General features: G+C 39.7%; 2 pseudogenes; one reads left to right on the top strand and one right to left on the bottom strand.

Annotated features, from left to right (window-relative positions):
* Window positions 1–1,104: 1,104 nt before the first annotated feature.
* On the top strand, window positions 1,105–1,459 carry Gm48026 (annotated as a pseudogene).
* Window positions 1,460–2,845: 1,386 nt separating this feature from the next.
* The window catches only part of Gm29767, a 33,505-nt pseudogene continuing 22,074 nt past the window's right edge, over window positions 2,846–14,276 (bottom strand).

Raw genomic sequence — 14,276 nt, 5'->3', positions numbered from 1 at the left:
AAAAATTTTTTTTCTTTGTCTTTGTTTTTTTAGTTGTTGGTTTTTTTTTTGTTTTGTTTTGTTTTTTTTTTTTTTTTGTTTTGGTTTTTGGTTTTGTTTTTTCAAGACAGGGTTTCCTTTGTAGCCTTGGCTGTCCCAAAACTAGCTCTGTAGAGCAGGCTGGCCTTAAACTTACAGAGGTCCACTTGACTCTGCCTCCTGGGTGCTGGGATAAATGGAGTGCAGTTCTGCCATCCAGATAAAAGGGTCATTTTTTAAATGAAAGTACATTACCTGGAGAAGAGATCATTATTAGGTAGACAATATCAAGGAACTGGATCACTGTAGAGAAGCTGCCCACCCAGGAGTGAGCTGCACAGCCAGGAGTGAGCTGCCCACCCAAGTCAAGTGAGGCTGTGCCAAGAAAGTAGTAGAGACACTTGGTAGAAGGGCAATACCTCATATTATTCATCTTTATATTTATGTAGTAGTTTGCTCCCTGGGTCTGCTTGAATGCCTTCTGGCACCTCTTATAGTTAGGTTTATCTCTCAGTAGAGGTTGTTCATAGAACCTTGATTAGAATCAGAACAAACAAACCAGCAGATCTCACTGAAACCCTAAAATGGCTTAGTAGAGATTCACACAGATTTACCCCAAGATTTCTCAAATTCTCTTTACCATCAATCCATCCAGCTGGAGCTCCCGTGAAGACATCATGGCTCAATTAATTCCAGTAAGGTTTAACTAGAGGATTGCCATAATAGTTGGAGACCTCAGACATGTTTGTAATCAAGAAGACAGCCACTCCTTCTGTGCATCACCCCATGTGAGGCACCCAGCCTACAGAACATTTCTAATAGGGCTTATACTCGGACCTGCCATTAATCCTAGGTCCCCCGAACAATGATGACCCAAATAAACCCGAGTTATTCAGCCTTGTCAGTACCATTTTATTTGTTCTCCGTGTTGGTGTCACGCTGTTACCAGCTGGAATATCAGGTATATCCACTTCATTATTCCATCATCCATGCGGTCTATAGATTGTCCATCTTAGAACAGACCTTAGCTGAATTGCCGCCAGAAACCTTGTGCTGAACTTATCTAAGAAAACCTGTGTCATAACTATGTCTTGTGCAGTTCTTTCTCCCCGGAGGTCACTTCCACACATCCTGGTCTCCACAAGACAGGGCATCTATGAGGGTGAGTATCATAAACTGTGGATGGTTGTAAAACTGAAAACTTGTTCTCATCCACCATTTTGCAACAGGCTTGGAGCCTGTATAACTGTTTACTTGTGGCAGATGACCAGATTTCCCCCATGAGCCCACTCCCTTCTCTGCCATGAATTTCAACTGTCTACCCAGGATGTGGAGATTAGACTCCATGAACACACACTGGGGAATAGACACCATGCTCTGGAGATTAATGGCACATTCCCAGGTTAGTGACACAGAGCAACTGATCCTAATGCTGATGTGAAGGAGGGTGACAGATAGAAGCTGCTCGGGAGGTCTTGATAGCCTGGCTGGCTCCTGCCCCTGTGCCCTTGGGGCAGACTTTGCAACCTACCCCTCTGCTTGTTCCTCAAGTTTCTAGTTCTGTAGCGCTTCCTACCCTGGTCAGACCTGCTCTTTAATGATCTGATCTCTGCGAACCTGGTCTATCTGTGTCCTGATCCTTCTCCCTAGCTGGAGACAAACTGCATCTTCTCTTGCCCACTTTGTGCCTCTGGCCCTGACCTTATAGATGGCTTTTCTTAAGATCCCTCCTCCCTTCAAGCTCCTCCACCTGAGCTTCTAGTGCTGCGTGTGTCAGATTTGTCCCAGTTTACCTTAGGTGTTCTAGAGTTGCCTCTGGGGGAGGAACAGATAGGAACTCTATGCACTGTGGGCCTCTGAGCTAACACTGGCAAGAAGTTTACCTGGTGCTGGGTAGAGGGCACTCTGTGCTCTGTAGCTTGAAGGCACAGTGGGAGAGCATTAGGTGTACTTCTCCCATGTGCTCAGTTCCTTGGCTCTGGAAGTGATGCTGACCCTAAGCCCCTCCCACCCTAACTTGGGAGAAATGGGAAGTGCATCGGACTTGAAGACAAGTCTGCTCTTAAAGGTACCAGGCTGCGGTGATGGGAGCCGACCACGAGTTATTTAGAACCTAAAGGCTGGAATGAGTAAAGACACACGGGACTCCAGGTAGCTGTCAGTGAAGGGCCTAAAACTCTAGATGAGTAGATGAAAAGATCTGGGGCATTGTGTCAGTAAAGAGGAGGAGCCTAAGGACAAGGCAAAGGACAGCCAGAGGCACAAAACGATAAGACTGTAGGCAAAAGCTTCGTAAGAAAGAGCACAAGTAACTAAATTATGTCTTAAATTGTTAAGAAATTAAGCTCAGGGCACGCAAGATGGCTCAGCAGGTCCGTGCCACCAAACCGGTTGAGCTGAGTTTGACCCCTGAAAGCCACAACGTGGAAGAAGAGAACGGACTCTCACAAGTTATCCTCTGTCTTCTGCATGAGTGTCAGGGCATAGTCAACCATGCCCTAAATAAGCAAATACATGTAAATAATAATAATAGTATTTTAAATAACTGGGGTGCTGGTGTAGGTAGTATGTTTAGTACTTGTCTAGCACACACAAGGCTCATTGTTTCTCTTCAGCATCAGTGCCACAGTCAACAGTAAATAAATACTGAGAAGGGAGGAAGGGAGGAAGGAAGGAAGGAAGGAAGGGAGGAAAGAAGGAAAGAAGGAAAGAAGAAAAGAAGGAAAGAAGGAAAGAAGGAAAGAAGGAAAGAGAGAGAAGAGAGGAAGCAGGAAGCTCCTGTTACCAAATCACGGGACCAAGGAGGGAAGAGAAAGACCAGACTAGCTCAGTATTGGCAATGACTAAGCGAGCTCAAGTTCTGGAATTTGGAGCTAGAAACATCAGATTCTTCTTGCTGATGACAAACGAAGAGGACAATTTGCTGGTTCAGGGTGAATTTCAGGTCTTTGTTAACAAAGCTAGAACAAAAATAATCTTTTCCACTTAAAATGCACAGTGAAGCACTAAACTCTAAATATAACTACAGGTCCCATCTCCCACTGATCTGTACATACGGGGCATGAAGAAAAGGCCCGGAAACAAAAGCACAAGGAAAGGATAGAAGACGCCATGTACTTGCAATGAAAGGATGTCAAATTTCAAATAAAGGTTCAAAATTTAAATATAGAATTCTTCAAACACAAAGTCATGAAGATTGTGATGTTTTACAGGTCTCTTTAATCAAGCTTAGCATATTTACCAATTTCAGAGCATAGCTTCCGAAAACAGCACATAGCATAAAGAAACTCAAGAATGAAGTCAGTCGTTTTCATTAGGGAGAAAGGAACTTGCAGGAGGCTCTTTCTCATGGCTGTGTTTATTTGTATAAGTAAATAGACAAAAAAAAAAAGGGGGGGGGGCTTTTTGTTTGTTTGTTCTTGTTTTTCAAGGTAGGGTTTCTTTGTGTAGCCCTGGCTGTTCTGGAGACCAGGTTGGTCTTGAACTCAGAGAGCCACCTGCCTCTGCCTCCCAATTGCTGAGATTAAAACCACCATGAGGCTGAGGCTCAGACCGCCACATACAGCTTAGACTTCTAACTATATGTAAGTGTAAAGTAAGTCTTTCCCACCCAGCTTCCATCCTCGCCCCACTGTTCCCTCTGTTCATTCCTTAGCAATGAGACAATGTCTGGGCTTTCAGGGTCAGCTCCAGATGCTACTTCTGGCTTTAGACTCCTGAAAGTCACATTTCTTTCTTACAGACCACGTTGTCCACCTGTATTTGTTTAATCAGTACTATTGATTTTATATTTTACTTAGAACAGTTTTTATTTGTGTTATTGTACCAAGAAGCATCGATCAACACACGGTTACTTCTGTGTACTTAGTCTTTTAACCGAATAATATGATCCTAAGGCTGACTTTGCTTCCATGGTGCTGTGGGGCAGGGAGAAGAATTATTTTCTATGTTCATGCAAACAGAAAATGGAATAGATATCTTTAGTGAGAACATGTGAGCTTACATAATTCGCCCTTGTGCTGGCCATTGGTTGAGCAGCCTACTTTTCTGAATTTGTCGACTTTGTTACTGTGAGTGCATCGGAAATCTTGACTCATGCATTTAGGACAATGGAAATACTGCTCAGAGGGTAAGTTCATCTCATTTAGGAAGTGTGTATCTGTAAGTTAATTTCCTGTGGGATCAATGTTACCAGCAGGGTCTAGTACAGTTATGACCAAAGCTCTTTTGGTATTTCTTCCAGGTGATTCAACGTTTGTTAGTTATAGAAAGTTTAGGCATGCTTCAAAGGAGGGATATTATTCAGCCAAGGCTGAAAGGACTGACTAATGTTTTCATAGCTTTGTCAAGGTCAGTAGAATTCTCAGTTGACAGTGCACACAGCTCTAAGAAAACTTCGTTCAGTGGTTACCACAAGAGAAAAAAAAAATCTTATAGAAAATAAAAGCAGGAGTGGTGGCACACACCTTTAATCCCAGCACCCTGGAGGCAGAGGCAGGCGGATTTCTGAGTTCAAGGCCAGCCTGGTCTACAAAGTGAGTTCTAGGACAGCCAGAGCTATACAGAGAAACCCTGTCTTGGGAAAAATCAAAAAACAAAAAACAAAAACAAAAACAAAAGAAAATAAAAGTATTCCAAAACTTCTCTGGGGCTTTTAACTTACTCCACAAACAGATAGGATTGCTATCCCCCACTCATTAGACATTTTAAGTAGCCAATTGTCTGGCATTTATGTAAACATAAAAATCACCTACATTCCCCAAAGTACACAGATATTCTGACATAGCCACCGTTGCCATGCATAATTATTAGCTTTTCTTGACCTAGGACTATTTTAACTCATTAGTTTTTCTCACATTCTAGACATGAAAATACAGCAGTTCCCACTATACTGTTGAATTTCTGTAGAAACCTGCAAAACCTGACTGGCTTTGTTGTCGTTAGGTTGTTCCTCCACCCCCCACACCCCACACCCACTTTGGCTTTTCAAGACAAGGGTTTTTTGTTTTTGTTTTTTTCTTTTTTTTTTTTTTGTATAGCCCAAGCCATCCAGGAACTGACTCTGTACACCAGGCTGACCTTGAACTTATAGATTCACCTCCCTCTGCCTCCCAAGTGCTCAGATTAAAGGTGTGTGCTACTACACCTTTAGTGTATTTTTAACATATATTGTTAATGTCTAGTAAGTGATTTTTTTGTTGTTGTTGTCTAACAGTCACCCAAGAGATTAAAAAAGATTGCACCAAGCCTCTCTATAGTTTTATTCAGGTTGAGTATTTTTTCAAATTTTATTAGATATTTTCTTCATTTACATTTTAAATGTTATCCCAAAAGTCCCCTATACCCTCCCCCGGCCCTGCTCCCCTACCCACCCACTCCCCCTTCTTGGCCCTGGTGTTCCCCTGTACTGGGGTATATAAAGTTTGCAAGACCAAGGAACCTCTCTTCCCAATGGTGGCCTACTAGGCAATCTTCTGCTACATATGCAGCTAGATATGCAGCTAGAGACACGAGCTCTGGGGGTACTGGGTAGTTCATATTGTTGTTCCACCTATAGGGTTGTAGACCCCTTCATCTCCTTGGGTACTTTCTCTAGCTCCTCCATTGGGGGCCCTGTGTTCCATCCAATAGATGACTGTGAACATCCACTTCTGTATTTGCCAGGCACTGTCCTAGCCTCAGAAGAGATAGCTATATCAGGGTCCCTTCAGCAAAATCTTGCTGGCATATGCAATAGTGTCTGCGTTTGGTGGCTGATTATGGGATGGATCCCTGGGTGGGGCAGTCTCTAGATGGTCCATCCTTTCGTCTAAGCTCCAAACTTTGTCTCTGTAACTCCTTCCATGGGTATTTTGTTCCCTGTTCTAAGAAGGAACGAAGTATCCATGCATTGGTCTTCCTTTTTGATTTTCTTGTGTTTTGCAAATTGTATCTTGGGTATTCTAAGTTTCTGGGCTAATATCCACTTATCAGTGAGTGCATATCAAATGAGTTCTTTTGTGATTGGGTTACCTCACTCAGGATGATATCCTCCAGATACATCCATTTGCCTAAGAATTTCATAAATTCATTGTTTTTAATAGCTGAGTAGTATTCCTCTGTGTAAATGTAACACATTTTATGTATCTATTCTTCTGTTGAGGGACATCTGACTTCTTTCCAGCTTCTGGCTATTATAAATAAGTCATTAATATTCTCCTAGCCAAAAAAAAAAAAAGGACCAGGACCAGAGGGGTTTAGTGCAGAGTTCTATCAGATCTTCAAAGACCTAATTCCAACACTCCTCAAACTATTCCACAACATAGAAACAGAAGGTACTCTACCTAATTCATTCTATGAAGCCATAATTACTCTGATATCTAAACCACACAAAGATCAAACAAAGAAAGAGAACTTCAGACCAATTTTCCTTATGAATACCGTGTTGAGTTTTGAGTGTTAAATCTCGCAAAGGAAATATCAAACAAACTCTGTGTCAGAGGTATGGGCTGTAGGTGTGAAGCATCTATGTACCTCCAGGTGTGATTTTTACCTCTCTCTGTCCCAGTGGTGTTAAGTTCCTTTCTGAGAAAGGACATTTTCCTCAGGGACAGGAATCTGGAACCAAGCCTTCACTCATGTATTTGAATCCTTGGTCACCAGCTGATGGCACTGTTTGGGAAGGTTAGACCTTTAGGAGGTACAGCCTTGCTCGAAAAGTGTGTTACTGGAGGTAGCTTTATGGTTGTAGAGCCTGGCTTCTCTTCCAGTCTCTCCCTTTGTTTTGTTTTGTTTTGTTTTTTGATTGTTGTTATTTGTTTGTTTGTGTTTGTTTTTTGTTTTGTTTTGTTTTTGTGTGTGGAAGAAATGTAATCTCTCTACTTGCAGTCTGCCAGGCAGGGCTTATGGTCCAGCTGCCTTGCCTTCCCTGACTATGGGTTCTGTCCTTCTTTAAGTCAAAATAAATTCTTTTCCGTCCTAACTTGCTTTATGTCAGGATAGCTAATCACAGCAACAGAAAAGCAACCCATACAGCTGCTATACCCAATTTTCTCTGGAGCCGGGCTCCATGAATCATCTGGTCCATGAAGCTCATGATCACATAGGAAATTTGAGAGTATTCTGTAAAATGCAGAATTAAGTCAATGCCTCTGTCGCCCTAGACTTCAGGTTGTTAGTAGGCCAGATTCTGCTTCCAGTAAGTTTTAAACAGGAAGAGTTAGCATTTACAGCCAAGACTGGTTGGCTACTCTCCAGGGTTTGAGTTTCTGGGTTTTTCTATCATCAATTAGTTGAAAACTTGCAGGTAAATGTGTTTTTATTTATAATAGCTATTCTGATATGCAGGTTCCTGGAGACAACCAGCAGGTGAAAGTGTATATGACAGTGAACAACAAAATGTGGCCAGACAACTGTGGATACAAGCCAATTATCCCAGGAGCAGAGGAGATCCACAGCCTCTTCCTTTTGTCCCCATGGAGGTAGCAGGCTGTCTGACTGTAACAGCCAATATTCTTCACAATAGAGAAAGGACCAGAAACCCTTTCATTGAGAAGGAAGTTGCTGTGCAGAGATTTCATGTCAGGCTCTGGGTGACTCATCCTCTACTCTGTGTGTAAGAATTATGTTCTATTGAAATTCTCACCGAGACCAGAAAATGATGCTGCTTGCTGCAGGCAGGAAAGCAAGACATTTCTGAAAACTACTTATTACAAAGAATGAATTTTTAATAGGTGGCAAATTACATTTCATAAATATCAGACTAAACTGTCAAAGCCTTAGTATATTCTCCAAACAAATCCCAATCAACACAACAACATTCCTTGTTGCTCTTCAGAATCTAGGAAACAATTTTTTTGACTTTCAAATGTATTATTTTTCTAGCCAAGGGCAGAAAATAATCTCTGTTGTGTCAAATCAGTTTACAACTAGTACTTAGTTGTATGTAGGTTACAAAGGAATTCTCTATATCCATGTTAAATATAATACTACATTCTTTGCACAATTATTTCCAACTAGAATAGGAAGAGCACATTAGAACGGTCAACAATGACACAAAATGCTTGTGTTATTTTAAGCATGATTTACTTCTGATTGGGTGAACTTAACTTTCACGGAAATCTCACTATTATATTACAAAGATGAATTTCAATGCCATAGGGTTTTATTGCTGTGAAGAGAAACCATGACCACCACAACTCTCACAAAGGAAATCATTTAGTTGGTGCTGACTTACACTTTCAGAGGTTTCGTCCATTATCTTCATGGCAAAAAGCATGGCAGCGTGCAGGCAGACATGGTGTACATGGAGCTGAACATTCCACATCTTGATTCACAGGCAGCAAGAAGAGAACTCTTGAGTTTCCAAGACCTCAAAGCCCACCCCCTCAGTGACATACTTCCTCTGGCAAGGCCAAACTTACTTGAACAAGGCCATACCTCCTAACACTACCACTCCTAAGCATTCAAACCCATGAGTCTATGAGGGCCATTCCTATTCAAACCACCTCAGTCTATAATTAGATGCTTATGTATTCATTTCTCTTTCTCTTTCTCTCTCTTTCTCTCTCTCCCTCTCCCTTCCTTCCTTCCTTTCTTCCTTCCTTCCTTCCTTTCTTTCTTTCCTTCCTTTCTTTCCTTCCTTTCTTTCCTTCCTTCCTTCCTTCCTTCCTCTCTCTCTCTTCTTTCTTTCTTTCTTTCTTTCTTTCTTTCTTTCTTTCTTTCTTTCTATATTTTAACATGGTATCTCAGAATGTAGCTCTTACTAACCTAGATGCTTTTATGTAGGGTAAGGTTGTCTTAAACTCAACAGCCTCTTTCCTTCCTCAGTTGCTCAAATTCTAGGTTTATAAATGCAAGCCATAGTGCTAGGCTATGTTTTCATTTTACATACATCTTGAAAGGATTTCTAACAGTACTTGGGAAACTACTATTAATATTCCCCAGATGGCAACAATTTAGTGTGTAAGAAATCAGCTCAGATTTATCCCTGATCTCAGACAAGGCTATACAAAACACAAGAAGCCAAAGTAGATGTTAAATATTAACTATACCTGTAGCTTCATACTCCTCTGTATCTGCCCAAGGTTTCTAAAAACATAACTAGATATTTAGTTAGACACCAAATTGAGATTATCATTGTTCAGATTTCTTTTCTAAGGTGTCAAGCCTAGAGGTTAGGAAACACATTTTTTAAAACTACCAAAATCAGCCATGGTAGTAGACATCTGTAATCTCAGCACTTGGAAGACTGGGGCAGGAGGATTGCCACAAATTCCTAGACAGCCTGGACTACAAAATGAGTTCCAAGCTAGCCTAGGCAAGAGAGGGAAGCTGTCTCAAAAAAGGAGACCAAAACATCTCAAATAACCAACCAGTTTTTATAAATCTGAGCAAATGAATGTTCTTGGAGGAAGCACAAGATCAGCACAGCAGCAAGTGGTAATGACCAGGGTGATCATGGGAAATAGACCAAGGATGGTTGAAAGGGAGGTTTTCTTAAAAGACCTGTGGAGGTACTGAGAAGAACTAAAGAACACTGACAATTGATTCTCTCTTCCATCCTGCCACCCTCTTCCACTGTTACTAACCGAAATTGCTTTCCCTAAACAAAAATTCAGAATTCTGAATAAGTAAAAAACTTCCATCATTGAGAAGTAACTCTTTACTATTTGTGTGGAGCATAGTCTAGTATAAAACCCAAATACCAATGTTAGTCCCCAAACTGCATGGAAACTTTCAAGAGTCCCTTTTCATTTTAACTCAGTAATATCAAGTTAACATATAAATAAATTTGCAAACTCGATGTTCCCATGTTAACTTCTGATTTTCATAGATCGTAACCTGCAATAAATAGAATTACCCACAATTATTCTCTAATTTTGAAAGAATCATATTTTAAAATATAAAATTATATATGCAAACACTCATTAAAGTTAGAGCTCAATCATTTGGAAGACCAAAGTATACACACCTGAGCACACACTTGGTATATGATTGAACAGGTAAGGTCTAAGGATTCACATTCTAAAATCTACTTAGTTCTGGTGAAGATATACATATTATTTTTTACATTATTTCTCTGGATAGAAAATTAAAAGTATAATAATTGGCCTGGTTGTGGTGGCAAACATCTTTAGACTCAGCATTCAAGAGGCAGAGACAGACAGATCTCTGTGAGGCTAACCTCGTCTACAGAATTCTGAGATACCTAGAGCTACACAGAGATACCCTGTCTTCAAAAGCAACGCAAAGGAAAGCAAAACTAAATAAAGCAAAACAAACAAAAACGTGCATTAACAGTCCTGCAAGTCATTTTTTTTTTAATTGGGACTTATCTCAAAGTAGGAACACTGAGCATGCCATTAGTAGAAATTAAAAGTATCTGTGCATACTATTCCCTCAGTTCAAAATAACACAGATGAAAATACAGACACACAAAAAATTTTTCACTGCAGAATCTGAAGATTTCATTAGTTGCTGCGGTAAAACACTAAAAAGTTCTTAAAGTTAACAAGTAAATTAAAATGCAGTTTAAACTGAAATACTTTAGAAAAATCAATTCGTAAATTGTCAAAAATTTTGTTTGATATGAGATTTGAACATTTTTTTTTCCTTAGAGGAAATGTGATTCTAACACAGGCAACATAATTTTCGTTCTGTCTCAGGTTAGAAGATCAAAAATCTTAAATTTTCTATCTTCATAATTCAATTCAGTTGAGACATAAAATCAATGGCGGGCATCTAGCAAGCTCTGATTACTAAGACTACTTTATAAGCCAGCAGAGTAGAGGAGAGAGTGGGGGAGAGAGGCAACCAAACCTCTGATGGTATGGTAAATTCTGGAAGAAAACAGAATTTATTTAAACCAAAATTACCAAACTTTAGTATTTTTCCATGGATTCTTCTATAATTAGGGAAACTACTGGGATTTGCTTTCATATATAAAAGCATTAAAATTTTGCTGAAAGCTATTAAGGTGCTCAGCGTTATGAACGTCTCTTACCAATATGTCTTCCTTTCCTTCTTACACTCTGACATACGTCCAAAATTAATCCACTACAGAACTAACTCCACACATATCTTTTTCTTATGGGCAGCAATTTAGTAAGTAATCTGTTTATATGAAAAAAGCCAATGAAAACAAGAACTCTGTTATTGTTAGGTAAATATTTAACATAATTCATTAGTTTTCTCCAGAGACATGAAAATGAACAAGCGTTTGCTCAAAAGTACTTGCATGTATGCAGTGGGACATCAGGAAAAAATTCTGGGCCAGTGATGATTTCTCTTTGATTCTATTATATACTCTTTTCTTGTTTGCTTGTTTTGTTTTGTTTTGTTTTGTTTTGTTTTGTTTTGTTTTGTTTTCTGAGGCAGAGTTTCATATACTTCAGGCTGACCTTGAACCCCTGATAGGTCCTAACTCTACCTTGAAAGTGTTGGAATTATATACTTTTTTGTGCCAGTTGTAGTCTTTGTGGTTTGGTTCTGGTTTGGTTTGTTTGTTGAGACAGGGTCTCTCTGTGTAGCTGTTACTGTCATTGAACTCACTATGCACACCAGGCATGTCTAGAATTCACAAAGATCTACTAGCTTCTGTCCTCTGAGTATTGGGATTAAAGGTATGTGCCATAATGCCCAGCCTTAGGTTTTTGTTTTTGGTGTTGTTGTTTTTTTTTAAGATGGCTGAGTTTTCAACCATCAGAAAACAGATATTTCCTATGGTCTTAGGCACCAAGCCACCACTGAGAAACAAACTTACAATTATGAAGTAGCAGCAAAAATACATTTATAGTGGGGTTCCTCAGACCATTAGAAATGTGTTTTCCAATGATTGCCACCCACAGATTAAGAACCAACGATACAGAATCTCATGTACACAAAACTGGCCTTAAGAATTTACAAAGTAGTCAAAGATGGCCTTGCTGTCTAAATTCTCCTGCCTCTACTCTCCAAGCCTGCGATTAATATAGGCTGTGCCGTCTAATCCAGTTACATGTGAAATTAGGGTCATCATGTTTGATATCAGTATGTGAATGTTAACATATACATTTTATTTAAGTTCACTTTTGTGTTTCTTTGAGATTTTACTTCGTTTAAGAAAGGGAACAGCATACACACACACACATACATGCTTGCTTTTTAAGAAATCAAGCAATATGTTCTCAAAAGTTACAGTGCTGTCACCTGGAAGACAAAAAGAGTAAACACATCTCCAAAGACTCACTTGGTAGCATTTGATCTAATAAGTAAGATCAGGTTCAAAGATAGCCTTTCATGAGTTCTTGGGTAGGTCTTTTTTTTTTTTTTTTTTTTAAACATTCAATACATTTGTTTACCTATAGAAAAATCAGTAAAAGAAAAAGTGAGGAACCAGCCAGGACACAGAAGTCACACTCTACAACCAACAATTGTAAAAGCTAATTAACATTTTTCTTAGGAATAAAGATTTGCATTTCACTTCACACCCACAAAAGCCTTCAGGGTTGTTTTCATTTGCCAGGGATCTTCCAAATCCCTGAATCTCAAGAGCGTCTCCATTCCAAAGAGCACAAAATTCTTCAGTTTATGTTGTTTTGCAGAAAGAAAAGGCAAGGCTGAAGCAGGTCCCAGAAGGTATCAAAGTACTCATTGTAGGCAATTTAAAAATTGTACAAAGATGTAGCCCCATGGTAGTGCGATGACTAAAGAAAGTCCATTTGATACTGGGCATCCATCTTGTTACCTAATAGCCATCTGTTTGTCTGTGACTCAGGTTCTGGGAAGTTCTATTCCTTGACCCAAAAATGCACAGCCATGATCATCTACTTATAATATGACTGCTTTTGGTGGTGGGGGGGGGGAGCTTCAGTATCCTGCTTATATGGACATTCAAGGTCTATTTTGAAGTTGTCTTGACTATCTTATCTTGGCAGAGTGAAACAGCTCTTGGTTCACTGGTACTCAAGGTCTTTTTTGTGGTTTTCAGTTTTAAAAATCTTTCCCTTACCCCTCTGCCTGTAGCAGTCTCTAATTCGGCTTAAAGATTATTGTCTTCCTAGTAGCTTCAGTAAATTGAACTAATTATAATCCAAATTGTGTCAGCGGTGGTCTTTTCTCTAGGGTATCTTGAATTCCTCAACAATAGCACAGATTTGGGTAGCATGTATGAGGACCTAGGTTTCATCCCCAGCCAGAATCATAAAAATAAAATGTCTAATAGAATCTCCTTAACTTTCACCCAAACACAATGTTTCCCTGACATGTGCCACTCATGAAGACCATTGGCAAACTCTTTGGCTGCTCCCCATAGGGAAATAGGCACCCAGAGATATAAATCAGATGTGGTAGGTCTGTTTTTCTACTGGGTTACTACTGTGAAAATAGTAACAGTAGATTTTACAATGTAAGTCTATACATAAATTAAATCAGATTTATAGAAGCAAAGAATTGTAGTTTAGACAGAGCTTGGCATCTCTATATGCAAGAACCTGGAGATCCTCAGGGAATAAGCGCCCAATGATCTAATTCTTCTGGTCATTTGTTCCACTTCCCTGGGATGCTAAGCAGACATCCTGCACATAGAGAAGGAGAGATAGGAAAGAGTTGGAAGAGAAATGACTGTTTCAATTGTCAGGTCCCATAGCAACTTCTTTCTTTGCAGTCTTATGCAATTGCTCATACTGATAGTTAGTTCTGACCCTGGAGTTGTGCTGGTTCCATAGAGCAGATAGACATCTCCACAGTGTCCCCAATGAATGTAATAATGCATTTTTCTTCATTCTGATGTCTGTGATAGAGCAGTCATCTTCCTGTATTCTGGAGTCTCCTATAGCCATATGTGCTGATAGCATCCTTTCAAATGGTTACGTTATTTGGAGAATTCAGCAAAGTTCTAAATGTCCACTACAATCATAATGTAGAATATCTTGTAGTAATAAAACAAACAACTAGTGCGAAATACTTTTACCAGCGTCAGCCCCATGAGGTCTCCTTTTTTCTTTCCTTAGCTTTCTGATTTTTGTAAGCATAGATGTTGGATTCAAACTTTGAATTGGTTAGGGTATAGATATAGTTTAGTTGGGAGAATGCTTGCTTACCATGTTGTTGTTTGATCTCAAGCAATGCATAAACTGGGTGTGGTTCTGCACATCTGTGACTCTAACCCTTGAAAGGTGGAGGTAGGAGGATCAAAAGTTTAAGTGCAGCCTTGGCTATATACTGAGTTTGAGGCCCTTCTTAACTATAGGAAACCCTGTTTCGATATAAAGCACAAACAAACAAATATGAAACAAATA

This window comes from Mus musculus, chromosome 13 (genome assembly GCF_000001635.26).
Source record: "Mus musculus strain C57BL/6J chromosome 13, GRCm38.p6 C57BL/6J".
Taxonomy (NCBI): Eukaryota; Metazoa; Chordata; class Mammalia; order Rodentia; family Muridae; genus Mus; species Mus musculus.
The sequence above is the reverse complement of the archived record's forward strand: the minus strand, read 5'-3'. Positions and strand labels throughout refer to the sequence as shown.